This window comes from Globicephala melas, chromosome 7 (assembly GCF_963455315.2).
Source record: "Globicephala melas chromosome 7, mGloMel1.2, whole genome shotgun sequence".
In the NCBI taxonomy this organism is placed as follows: domain Eukaryota; kingdom Metazoa; phylum Chordata; class Mammalia; order Artiodactyla; family Delphinidae; genus Globicephala; species Globicephala melas.
Genome location: NC_083320.1, coordinates 109,857,976 through 109,871,211, shown reverse-complemented (window position 1 = coordinate 109,871,211; position 13,236 = coordinate 109,857,976). Strand labels below are relative to the sequence as shown.

General features: G+C 46.4%; 1 long non-coding RNA gene across 2 annotated transcripts in view; it reads right to left on the bottom strand.

Annotated features, from left to right (window-relative positions):
- The window catches only part of LOC132597575 (uncharacterized), a 39,915-nt gene extending 27,980 nt beyond the window's left edge, over positions 1 to 11,935 (bottom strand). For both annotated transcript variants that reach the window (XR_009564477.1, XR_009564478.1), the window contains exons 1-3: positions 11,383 to 11,935; positions 9,478 to 9,578; positions 9,154 to 9,226 (exon numbers count right to left, since the gene is read on the bottom strand). This is a non-coding gene — a long non-coding RNA (uncharacterized lncRNA). The remainder of the gene's footprint in view (positions 1 to 9,153; positions 9,227 to 9,477; positions 9,579 to 11,382) is intronic.
- Positions 11,936 to 13,236: the final 1,301 nt, after the last annotated feature.

The following is a 13,236-nucleotide window of genomic DNA, read 5'->3' as shown; positions in this document are numbered from 1 at the left end:
CTTTGGGTAGAAGGATTAAAACCGATAGGGGCCCTGAGGGGCTCCCGGGCACAGAGGCCCTTTTGTCCCCCACTTCCCGTAGGCAAGATTCCAGCCTCCATGTTCCAAAGGGCAGATTCGAACAGTTGCTAATCAAGGGGGTAGCAGCCAAGAAACCACCTGAGGCAAGATTAAAGGGACCAGAGAAACTCCTCAAGATTAGGAGACCAGCCACCTGAGATGAGATTAAGGGAGTGGAAGCCCTGCTCACCCCCAATCTCGTCAGAGACCCCACCTTTGAACCACTGTTGTAAACCCCTCATCAAATCCTCCAGGTGGGGCACCTAGTTTTCGAGAGCAGCAGCCCACTGTGGCCCACTTTGCCTGGCAAAGCAATAAAGCTATTCTTTCCCACTGCACCCAAAACTCTGTCTCTGAGATTTGATTTGGCCCCGGTGAACAGAGAGGCTGAGCTTTTGGTAACAGAAGGGCACTCAGGGAGGGGTAAGGAAGCTGAGGGGCTGAACTTGGAGGAAGGCAGGAAGGCTGCCAGGAGCGGGTGCAGGGGCCCCACGGAGAGGAACAAGGAGCCCTGGCCGCACGTGCTGCGGGTAGTAGGGGCGGGGGGTCTGTCGGCACAGCTGCCTGAACAGTGGCCGCCCTCCCACACTCATCACTAGATGCGTGGCCTGCGCATCCCTGGGGGCCGGGTGGTGGGGTAGGTTTAGGAGAGCTTCACTGCTGAACACGTGCATCTCCACGCTGGAGCTCAAATCCTCATACACCCAAGACGGGGTGTCAATCCCCCTGCAGCCTCCTAGGAAAGAACCCAGAGGCCCCCCACACTGTGACTTCCCCAAGCCCCGGCAGGTTTTGCAGACAAGCCTGACCTTCACTAGTCGTCAATGACTCATTCTTTTAATCCCCCCAATCGCAATACAGTGACTTTGGTGCATCATGTATGTGTGTGCATGTATGCACGTGTGTGTGCACGCATTTGCCCGTGTGCATGTGTCTGTGGGCATGAGGGATGGGAGGAAGGTCTGTGCGGTACAGCCACCCGGGCACCAGCCCAGCAGCAACGCTGCTCCACATTTCACTGCCTGCTGGTACGAGAATGATTACCACTGCTGGGATTTACCCGTAGATTTTGATGCTAAATATTTCCAGCAAAAGTCATGTAAATTGATTTGTACAAAAAGCGGGAGATGGAGAAAAATGGGAGGCTGCCGACGCTGAATTCAATACCGAATAATCTAATATGCCCAATTTCATTTTCTTTTCCTACCTTCTATGTTTGTAAGCAAATCATTGGCGCTTTAAGTTTGCACATATATCTCAATGCAAAATGGTCAAGAAGCAATAAATAAATGTATTATCCTGATAAATGGCTACTGGTCAGGGTGAAACCTGCAAAGAGTAGTCTGTGCTTCTGCAATGATATACAAGCCGGAAATTCATTTATTCTCCTCCAACCCTTGGCTGTTGTCAGCTCTCATAATTCTAGAAAAGGGAAGGGTGGCTCAAGGGGAAGCAAGGATGGTAGAAAGAGGGAGAATTGAAGAACACCAGGCCTCGGGGATAAGAGAATGACATTTATCAGGCAATCGTCATGTCTGGGGCCTCTAGAGCCCCTGAACTGCCCAGATCCTCAGCCTGACCTTGCTTCCACACTTTATAATGCCCTCACTGACTCTCTGTCCTCTGTTTTCCCACTCACACACACGCCCACCCATAAACAGGCTATGAGCTCTTTAATAGTAGGAACTGCATTCATTTATCTGTTAGCTCTCCAGCACTCGGTACACTGCCTGAGATAGAGCAGACACGTGCTGGATACTGTATCTAGGAGGATGGGTAGATGGACAGGTGGGTGGGTTGGTGGGTGGGAAGATGGATGGATGGGCGGATGGAGGGACGGACTGATGGATGGATAATGGTGGGTAAGTGGATGGATGGGTGAATGAAGATTGGGTAGATAGATGAATAGGTAGTTGGATGATGGGTGATGAGTGTGCAGATTGGTGAATGACAGTAGATGGGTAGATGGGGCACACTTGAGTGAGCTAGTGGGAAAGTGGGTTGGTGGTGAGTGTGAAAGAAGAAAGATCCATCAGAAGCTCTCTGGATTAAGTCCTCTGAGACCCTGAGGAGGGTGTCTGTAGTCTAAGTAGTAGGACTCATTACAAAATACCATGAACCTTCTGTGAAAGCTTAAACTTCACATCATAATCCTTGCGTCCAAGTCCCATGACAAACCATGGCTTGGCTTCCCTGTGGGCACAGCAGGCCTACAACTGTGCCTTTGAGACCCACCTTCCTGGTGCAGTCACCATCCCAGTACTCCTTGGAACCTCTCATTCAACACAAGAGCTCTCTCCCCAAGGTTCTTTTCCATCTGCACAGCATAAATGAGCCTGCCATGATTTAGGTCGTTGATTAAAATGAATTCTTACAGCCCCAGAGCCTGCAGCCACAGTATAGAAAATGCATCTGCACCCAACGAGGCTCATCATTCAGGCTGAGGGCACGGAGCTCAACCCACTTTCTGCCCATCTAATTGCAGTCACCCTCCTTCAGACCCCTGTTCCCATTTTGTCCACAGTAGCATATTTAAAAACGATGCCAAATGTTTTATAGAATTCACAATGCCCTTTATTCAAGAGTACTGGGTCTTATGGCTTAGTGTATCTGCCCAATGAAACTAAATGTCATCAAGCCATGACTTGTTTTTAATGAACCCATGAAGGCTGCCAGCAATCACTGTTTCTTTACAAAAATACTACCCACTCTGAATGTTTCTTCGGCCAGAGAATAAATGCTGACCACAAAGGAGAGTCTGGTTAAGTGCTTAAAATCATACGTATACCTAAACCATGAATTACAATTCCAGCCATGAACACCCATCCCCTCTGCTTTTGTGTAGCCTCTGCCTGCAAGTTGTTTCCAAGATGCTTCAGAGACTCTGGTTGTGGGGTTAGGATGACAGCACCCTCACTTCGTAGCTCTGTACTGCTAGAAACACATTGGCCCACCTGTCTGGGCCTGAACTTCCTCATTGTAAAGGGGAGTAACTGTTAACCACCTCATGAGGTTATTGTAAGAAATAAGGGAGAAGTAATGAGGACAAGTCAGTGTTGACCACGAAGCACCAGCTACTGTATGTGGGCTTGCGGTCTGCAGGGCATTGGATCACTGTTTGACCTTCTACAGCGCCCTCCCTAGGAGTCTATTCTTTTTTTTTTTAAACATCTTTATTGGAGTAAACTCGCTTTACAATGGTGTGTTAGTTTCTGCTTTAAAACAAACTGAATCAGCTAAATATATACATATATCCCCATATCTCCTCCCTCTTGCATCTCCCTCCCACCCCTCTAGGTGGTCACAAAGCACCGAGCTGATCTCCCTGTGCTATGCAGCTGCTTCCCACTAGCTATTGATTTTACATTTGGTAGTGTGTATATGTCCATGTCACTCTCTCACTTCTTCCCAGCTTACCCTTCCCTCTCCCTGTGTCCTCAACTCCATTCTCTATGTCGGCATCTTCATTCCTTTGCTGCCCCTAGGTTTTTCAAAACCATATATTTTTTAATTCTATATGTATGTGTTAGTATACAGTATTGTTTTTCTCTTTCTGACTTACTTTACTCTGTATGACAGACTCTAGGTCCATCCACCTCACTACAAATAACTCAGTTTCGCTTCTTTTTATGGCTGACTAATATTCCATTGTATATATGTGCTACATCTTCTTTATCCATTCATCTGTTGATGGACACTTAGGTTGCTTCCATGTCCTGGCTATTGTAAATAGAGCTGCAATGAACATTGTGGTACATGACTCTTTTTGAATTATGGTTTTCTCAGGGTATATGCCCAGTAGTGGGATTGCTGGGTGGTATGGTAGTTCTATTTTTAGTTTTTTGAGGAACCTCCATACTGTTTTCCATAGTGGCTGTATCAATTTACATTCCCACCAAAAATGCAAGAGGGTTCCCTTTTCTCCACACCCTCTGCAGCATTTATTGTTTGTACACTTTTTGATGACGGCCTTTCTGACTGGTGTGAGGTGATACCTCGTTGTAATTTTGATTTGCATTTCTCTAATGATTAGTGATGTTGAGCATCCTTTCATGTGTATGTTGGCAATCTGTATATCTTCTTTGGAGAAATGTCTACTTAGGTCTTCTGCCCATTTTTGGATTGGGTTGTTTTTTTTTTGATACTGAGCTTCATGAGCTGCCTCTATATTTTGGAGATTAATCCTTTGTCAGTTGCTTCATCTGCAAATATTTTCTCCCATTCTGAGGGCTGCCTTTTCGTCTTGTTTAAGGTTTCCTTTGCTGTGCAAAAGCTTTTAAGTTTCATTAAGTCCCATTTGCTTATTTTTGTTTTTATTTCCATTTCTCTAGGAGGTGGGTCAAAAAGGATCTTGCTGTGATTTATGTCATAGAGTGTTCTGCCTATGTTTTCTTCTAAGAGTTTTATAGTGTCTGGCCTTACATTTAGGTCTTTAATCCATTGGAGTTTATTTTTGTGTATGGTGCTAGGGAGTGTTCTAATCTCGTTCTTTTACATGTAGCTGTCCAGTTTTCCCAGCACCACTTATTGAAGAGGCTGTCTTTTCTCCATTGTATATGCTTGCCTCCTTTATCAAAAATAAGGTGACCATATGTGCATGGGTTTATCTCTAGGCTTTCTATCCTGTTCCATTGATCTATATTTCTGTTTTTGTGCCAGTACCATACTGTCTGGATTATTGTAGCTTTGTAGTATAGTCTGAAGTCAGGGAGCCTGATTCCTCCAGCTCCATTTTTCTTTCTCAATACTGCTTTGGTTATTCGGGGTCTTTTGTGTTTCCATACAAATTGTGAAATTTTTTGTTCTACTTCTGTGAAAAATGCCATTGGTAGTTTGATTGGGAATGCATTGGATCTGTACATTGCTTTGGGTAGTATAGTCATTTTCACAAGGTTGATTCTTCCAAACCAAGAACATGGTATATCTCTCCATCTGTTTGTATCATCTTTAATTTCTTTCATCAGTGTCTTATACTGTTCTTCATACAGGTCTTCATACATGTCCTTAGGTAGGTTTATTCCTAGGTATTTTATTCTTTTTGTTACAGTGATAAATGGGAGTGTTTTCTTAATTTCTCCTTCAGATTTTTCATCATTAGTCTATAGTAATGCAAGAGTTTTCTGTGCGTTACTTTTGTATCCTGCTACTTTACAAAATTAATTGATTAGCTTTAGTAGTTTTCTGGCAGCATCTTTCGGATTCCTTATGTATAGTATCATGTCATCTGCAAACAGTGACAGTGTTTCTTCTTCTTTTCCAATTTGGATTCCTTTTATTTCTTTTTCTTCTCTGATTGCTGTGGCTAAAACTTCCAAAACTATGTTGAATAATAGTAGTGAGAGTGGAGAGCCTTGTCTTGTTCCTGACCTTAGTGGAAATGGTTTCAGTTTTTCACCACTGAGAACGATGTTGGCTTTGGGTTTGTCATATATGGGTTCTATTATGTTGAGGTAAGTTCCCTCTACGCCTACTTTCGGGAAGGTTTTTATCACAAATGGGTGTTGAATTTTGTTGAAAGCTTTTTCTGCATCTATTGAGATGATCAAATGGTTTTTCTGCTTCAAATTTGTTAATGTGGTTTATCACATTGATTGATTTGCGTATTTTAAAGAATCCTTGCATTCCTGGGATAAAACCCACTTGATCATGGTGCATGATCCTTTTAATGTGCTGTTGGGTTCTGTTTACTAGTATTGTGTTGAGGATCTTTGCATCCTTGTTCATCAGTGATACTGGTCTGTGTTTTCTTTCTTTGTGACATCTTTGTCTGGTTTTGATATCAGGGTGAAGGTGGCCTTGCAGAATGAGTTTGGGAGTGTTTGGATGGAATATTTTTAATGATTCTATTTAACCTCCTTTGTCAATTTATTGGCCATAACTCTTTGTGTTTGTGTGTGGTGGCTTTAGAGTTTATGGTATGCTATCTACTCTTAAGTAATATTATTGCACTCCATGTATAGTAAAAGGTCCTTAGAACAGCATTTTTCTATTTCTCCCCCTCCCATCTTTTTGCTCCTTTTGTCATATATTTCACTTCTGCATGTGTTATAAAACCCACAATACAGTGGTATCATTTTTTACATTGAACTGTCAATTTTCCTTTTAAAAGCTTTTTTTTTAATATTCTATATTTACCTACATCTTTACAATTTCTGATATTCTTCATTTCTTTTTGTGGATCCACATTTTCATCTGGAATCATTTTCCTTTTTCCTGATGGACTTCTTTAATATACCCTGTAGTGCAGGTCTTCTAGTAATAAATTCTTCCATCTTTTGCCATTCCAAGAAAGTTTATTTCACCTTAACTGTGGAAGGTATTTTCACCAAGCATAGAATTCTAGGTTGACAAGGGTGTTTCTTTCAGCACTCTTAAGGTGTCACTGCACTGTCTTCTCTATTGCATTGTTTCCAGTGATAAGTCTATTTTCATTCTCATGTTTGTTCCTCTGTACATAACAGGTCTTTTGCTCCAACTGCTTTATGATTTTCTTTTTATCACTGGTTTTAAGCAAAATGATTATGATATACCTTGGTGTAATTTTCTTATTTCTTTTGTTTAGGGTTCATTGAGCTTCTTGTGGGTTTATAGCTTTCATCCAACTTGGAAATTTTTCAGCCATTATTCCTTCAAATATTTTTTCTGTCCTTCCCCCTCTCCTCTCTTTTGGGGACTCCAATTATACATGTTTAGGTCTCTTGAAGTTTTCCCACAGTTCATTGTTCATATTTTTTTCAGTCTGATTTTTTCCTTCTGTTTCATTTTGGATAGTTTCTACTGCCATTTCTTCAAATTCATCAGTCTTTTAGCATTAATCTGTCATTAATCCTGTCCAATGTATTTTTCATCTCAGATATATTCACTTTTACCTCTAGAATCTTGACTTTTTTTATATATTCTGTACCTCTACTTAACATGCTCAATCTTTCCTCCACCTACCAAAGCATATGGAACAAAGTTATAACCTTTTTGATGCTCTTGTCTAATAAGTCTATTATCTGTGTCATTTGCAGTTCTGTTTGTATTAGTTTTTCTCTTGTCCTGCATCATATTTTCATGCTTTGATGAATAATTAGTAATTGTTGACTAGATAGACATTGTGAATTTTACTTTTCTGTTTATTGAATATTTTTATTTTTAAATATTCTTGAACTTTTGTCTAAGATACAGTTTAGTTACCTGGAAGCAGTTAGACCTTGTCAAGGCTTACCTTTAAGATTTGTTAGGCAGAACTAGAGCAGCCATTATTCTAGGGCTAATTTTGTTTAACTTCAGAGAATATACCCTCCTAGGTACTCTATCCAGTTCCCCATGAATTACAAGGTTTTCCACCAGCTGGTGGGAACACAAACTATCCCCAACCCCTCTGAGGGTTGTTCCTTCTGTTCCTTTCAAGTGGCTCTTTCCCTCCCTGGACTTAGGTTGTTTCCTGACATACAATACGCTGACCAGTACTCAGCTCAAGACCTAAGAGGACCCTCCATAGATCTCTTCTCCAAAACCTGCCCTGAAAACTCCAGTTGCCTTAGCCTCTCACAGGTCCAGCTGTCTCTTCAATTCAGGAAGACCACAAGGCTCTGCTTGGATTCAACTTCCCTGAACAGTGGCTGAAACTCCCTACAGGCAGTAAGTGACGTGTCTTAGGGTTCACTTCATTTCTTTACTCTTCCCCATGGATCACAGTCCAGTGCTGGAAAACCATTGTTTTATATTTTGTCCAGTTTTTAGTTTTCTTCAGATGGGAAAGTGATGGGTAATAGGAATATTTAGACTACACCTTCTGTTAAGTGGGCTCCTAAATCTAGGGGAAATTTTAGGAAAAAGGCAAGATGCTGAGCTCAAAGGATTCTCATCTCTTGTTGCATTCCAAGGAACCCATGAGAACATAATTAATAGATGAAAATATTTTTCTATGAGACTTTCCAAACTAAGTTGTATGGTTGGAGAAAAATTCATTTAGAGAATGGAGTGGGTATGAGATGAAGTCCTTTGGGAGGGTCATCCAGTGATACCTCAGAGGGTTCAGATGGCTTAGCAGGGCTGGGTAGGAATGGGAGGGCAGACGCTTTCTGCAAAATCTTCCCCACACAGGAACACAGAAATCCCCACCCCAGCCAAACAGGGCCCCACAGTGTTCCCTGCCTGCTGATGAGAGGCATCTGCTTAAAGAACAAATCCCATCATGACCTCTCTGCTGTGGACTCTTCCATGGATTCCTAGAGCCCTTGAGTTAAATCCCCAGGTCCTCTGCTTTATGCCTAACTTCTACCATGACCAGGCACTGCAAGACGCCAGCCATTAAAAAAAAAAATAGCCTTTATTTTTTAGAGCAGTCTTTGGTCCATAGCAATTTTGTGCACAGAGTACAGAGATTTCCCATAAACCACCTGCTCCTCCACGTGTACAGCCTCCTCCATTATCAACAACCCCTCCCCCCCATTATCAATCAGTCTGGTCTTGGGGCCTCACATGAGTTACCTACTCTCCCTATGCTCAACTTCCATGCCTGTAAAATGGGGGAAAGACTACTGGGAAGGTTAAATGAAGTAATTCACATAGATACTGAGAACAGTGCCTGGCAGGTAGGAGTCACTCCTATAGGTGGGTTATTGTCAGCATCACCCTGCACTCTTCCTCATGCAGGAAGGGGCCAGGGAAGGAATCCAAGTCCCCAGAGGACAGGGGCCAGGCTTGCAGAGGGATATGCACACAATAGGTGCTCAATAAAAACTGCGATCAGGCAGTTTGACAAGAGGCAGAGGGAACTATGACACCCTGTGCCCACCCTGTGTCAGCATGGAGCTTGGAGCTGTAGCCTGTGATTTCCCGAGTCTGTATGACAACCCAAGGTGGACACACAGCCCACCCAACAGGAAAGGGGACTGTCCCAGAGAAACCAAAAGGCATCGAATCACACTGCAGTGAGAGCAGGCAGGGCGCGAGCCCGAATCCACCTACCTCCCACCATGGGCTGATCTTCTGCCATGCACTGACCTGCAGAGCAGGCTGGGGCACATGGAGTCCTCAGAACGTGGGGACAGTCCCTGTGATGGGAGGGCCCTTGGCTACAAGGGGAACCCGAGTCCTTCTCACCTCAGTGCAGAGCTCCCAGGAGAGTTTGCCTCTCTGTCCAGAATGGCCTCATCTCAAAATGCTGTCACTCCATCTGATTGAAAAAAAAAAAAGTCTTACTAATTCCAATGGCTAACTTTTGATAATTATCCTCGATAAAAGTTCAAAAATTCAAATTAACCAATCATTGCATAACATCTCACCAAGAAATAGAAGAACAAAGGGGAACCAGCCATGGGGAATTGGACGAAAATTCTTTCAAAAAATATAATATTATTTTCTGCAAATGTGCAGTACAGAAATCCAGCCTAACCCCCATCCTCCACACCCCTTCCCAGCATTTACCTGCAGAAGTAATCAGCCCACGGCACCACCATACATCTGTAGCTGCGACAGCTCCATGACTGAGGTGACGTCGCGCTTGAGCCCATTTCTCCTGGGAGGAGCTGGGTGAGGAATGAATGTGGAGAGACAGTCATGACCTTCAGGGCCCGGGACAGCCCTGGCCCCCGGAGCACGCTGGACGTGGCAGCCTCATGGGGCTCCACAGGGTGCCTGCCAGTGGAGGGCCCACCTGCATCCCTCAGGTCACCTCACACACGCCCCCAGCCAGCTGCTGGCTTGTTCCCTGCTCCCTCTGTGCAGATGAGGAACCCAGTTTATGGCGGGACACTGTGACTGCCTCTACCTGGCATACTCATCACCATTCTCCACATCATCACTCACTGAGGACCTACTGTGCAGGAGGTTCTCTAGGTCAGAATCACCATCACTACCTTACAGAGATGGAAAGGCTGCTGATGTAAAAGTGACATCCTGGCTCACCCTAGAAAGGCACAGCAAGAATTCTGAACCCTGCCTGCCTCACCCCCTGAGCCCCTACTCTTCCCCTTCTGTCCTTCCGTGACCCTGGGCTGCAGGACTGCCCAGTACCTCCCTGCAAAGGGGTTGTCTCCAGGCACAGACACGTGACAGCAATGCACTCTTGGGTGTGACCCCCAACTCCACATTGCTGAGATGGTAATTGACGATGACCCCTGACCCTGGGAATTCTGAAGCTGGATCTGCTGCTACCCAGCCTGGGGCCCTGGGGAGTCATCTCCCCTCTCTGGGCCTCCGCTTCCTCGTCTTAAAAATGGACAACATCCACGGTCCCTTCTGGAGCTAACTCTGGCTGTTTAGACTGAGTTCCCCAGAAGCAGGCCCTGAGACAGGATTCAAGTGGAAATCATTTATTTGGGAGGAGCAGGGATCCCAGCAGGAGGGGAGGGAGACAGGAAAGGGAAGGCAGGAAGATGTGCTGACGAGACCTCGGTCCCAGGCTAGCCGGAGCCGGCTCACACCTGCCCTCAGGCTCACACCTGCCCTTAGGCTCACACCTGCCCTCTGCTCACATCTTCCCTGGGTTCACACCTGCTCTTTTGTTCACATTGGTTCATGGGGTGCATCTCCTCCCAGCTTCACGTTCAGTGATGTCACGTGCTGGCTGATATTAGTCATGGTGGGAGTTTTCACACCATGGAAATCTGCAAACACTACAAATCCGGTTCGTCCCCCCCCACCCCCCCCACCCCCAAGAACTGGTTGATAAACACTTAACAGCACACCACCAGCTTCCTCCTGTTGGGAAACAGTGTAAAACACAGGCCTCAGATTCATCCCACCTCAGGGTGAGGGAGCTGGAGAAGTTATACAGAAGTCCTGAGACTCACTTGTTGAGGGCCACTTAGGGGAGTTTAATTCCCTGTATTCCCATTGGCTCCCACACATGGGACAGGGCAGCCTGCGTGACTGCAGATAAAGCCCTCAAATAAAACTAGAAGAGCATGAAGGTCCAGGTAAGGCCAGGCTGGGCGGGGCCAGGAGAAGGGGACTCAGGGGGCTGGGCACGGGTGCCTGGCACTTTGCTAATTCCCCGCTCTCCACGGCAGAACACCGGGGGAACAGGTTAGCAGACAGGCAGAGCCTCGCTGGGGATGGGAGGGGATGGAACCAAGGACCCCTCCTGGTTCAGAGGTTTAGAGGAAACAGGGTGACACTGAGAGGTCTAATTAGCACACACTGAATTTAGGCTGCTCTGGTAAAGGAATGTTTCTTCTCTGGCCCGTGTGTGTTTCCCCGGCTCAGCACACAGCCTGGAGGGCTCGGTGTGGGCCCCACTCACAGCAAAGGGTTTCCATGGCAGAATGGAGAAGATGGCAGCGTGAGTCAGTGCTGAGCCCCGGGTTCACATTCATGCAAACAACTTACCAAGTGCCTGCCCCACGTCAGCTCAGTCAGGACTAGAGATGAGAAGACCGGTCAGGGGAGTCTCTGCCTTGAAGCCCACATGCAGCCAGTGCGAAACCCTCGTGAAATAACACACGATCCCACACTCTCCGTATCATGGGCTCCCTTCCACTGTCCTCTGGAAGGGGAAGAGAAACTCTGGGAGGGTTGAGAAGGATGCACTCTGGTGACAACTCGCAGGGACATGAATGAGTGGGTAGGAAGGGCTTGGGAGAACGTCCCCGCGGGGAATTCAACACCAAGCCCCCAAGGCCAGACTGGCAGCTTTAACGGGCAGCCAAGGAGCCAGTGCACTGGAGGAAGGAGACAAGGGGAAGGGCAGGGGAGGTGACAGAAGCCAAGTAGACACTGAACACGAGCATTGGAGGGAAGTCATCGGAAGACAGGGAGAGGAGAAGGGACCAACCTGGGCTACAAGTTGAACAAACAAACAAAAAAAGCCCCTTGGCGCTGCTCCAAGCAGGGGTAGGAGCAGAGAGACCATGTGGCAGCCTTCTGCAGTGTCGCAAAGGGATGCGCGAGCCCAGGACAGAGACAGCGCTCCAGGAGCAACGGGGTCTGACCCATAAGAGATGGAGTCCCTGGGGCTTCCCTGGTGGCGCAGTGGTTGAGAATCTGCCTGCCAATGCAGGGGACACGGGTTCAAGCCCTGGCCTGGGAAGATCCCACATGCTGCGGAGCAACTAAGCCCATACGCCACAACTACTGAGCCTGCGCTCTAGAGCTCACGAGGCACAACTACTGAAGCCCGCACGTCTAGAGTCCAAGCTCTGCAACAAAAGAAGCCACCGCAATGAGAAGCCCGCGCGCTGCAATGAAGAATAGCCCCGCTCACCACAGCTAGAGGAAGCCCGCATGCAGCAACGAAGACCCAATGCAGCCAAAAATTAATGAATTAATTAATTATTTTTTTAAAAAAAGAGATGGAGTCCCTGCATGAGTGATAGGATGGGTAGGTACCACCTCACCAGGTACCCTCCACACACACACGTACAGAACCATGGGGGCTCCTGGGCTGGGGGAGGAGAGGGCAGGGAAGAAGGCAACAGGGCTGGGTGCTGCTAAAGACCTCCTGCCCTGCAGCGCCCCCACCCCAGGTCACTTCCCAAATCAGGGATGATAGAACCCCCAGAAAATGGAGGCTACCCCCAAAGCTGTGGGAATGTGCATCCCATTTCCTGTGGGAACCCCAGGAGGTGGCAGAGAGGCCTAAAGCAGCCCCCCACCCAGTGTCCTGTGTCTGTTACAGGATCAACAGGCCGGTGGCCTCAGAGTTCACAGAAGGAGACACAGAGTTAAGTGTTGGGTATCAGTGACCACAGGCCAAGGAGGACATGGAAGTACCATCAGATGCCGGCAGGGACAGATGGCAATCACCAGGACCAAGGCTGGGCCAGACACACTCAGCAGAGGGGCCTGCTGCAATGCCCCCTCCCCACCGGCTCTAAAACTCCACCCCAGCACTTCAGAGTCTGGGGCACCTCAGAGTATGGGGCAGGGGTTGGGGGGAGGGAGGAAAAAGAGAAGTTGGTGAATGAGCTTGAACTTGCAACAGGTCAACCTGAAGGAATGGGAACACGTGGGATAAATGAGCTTGCCATCATTACGTTTCAAATACTGAGGACTACCTGAGATCCTACAAGCTCTCAGAGAGGATCTAAAAATAAGCGAACATGAGTTAGATGCAGTGGTTTGAGGGTCAGAATGCAACAAGTGTCTTATTAGTAATTCTGCAAACCAGAAAAAAATAGAGCAATACCTTCAAAATTTTAAAGGAAAATAATCTTGATCAGAGAATTCTATACCAGTAGTTTG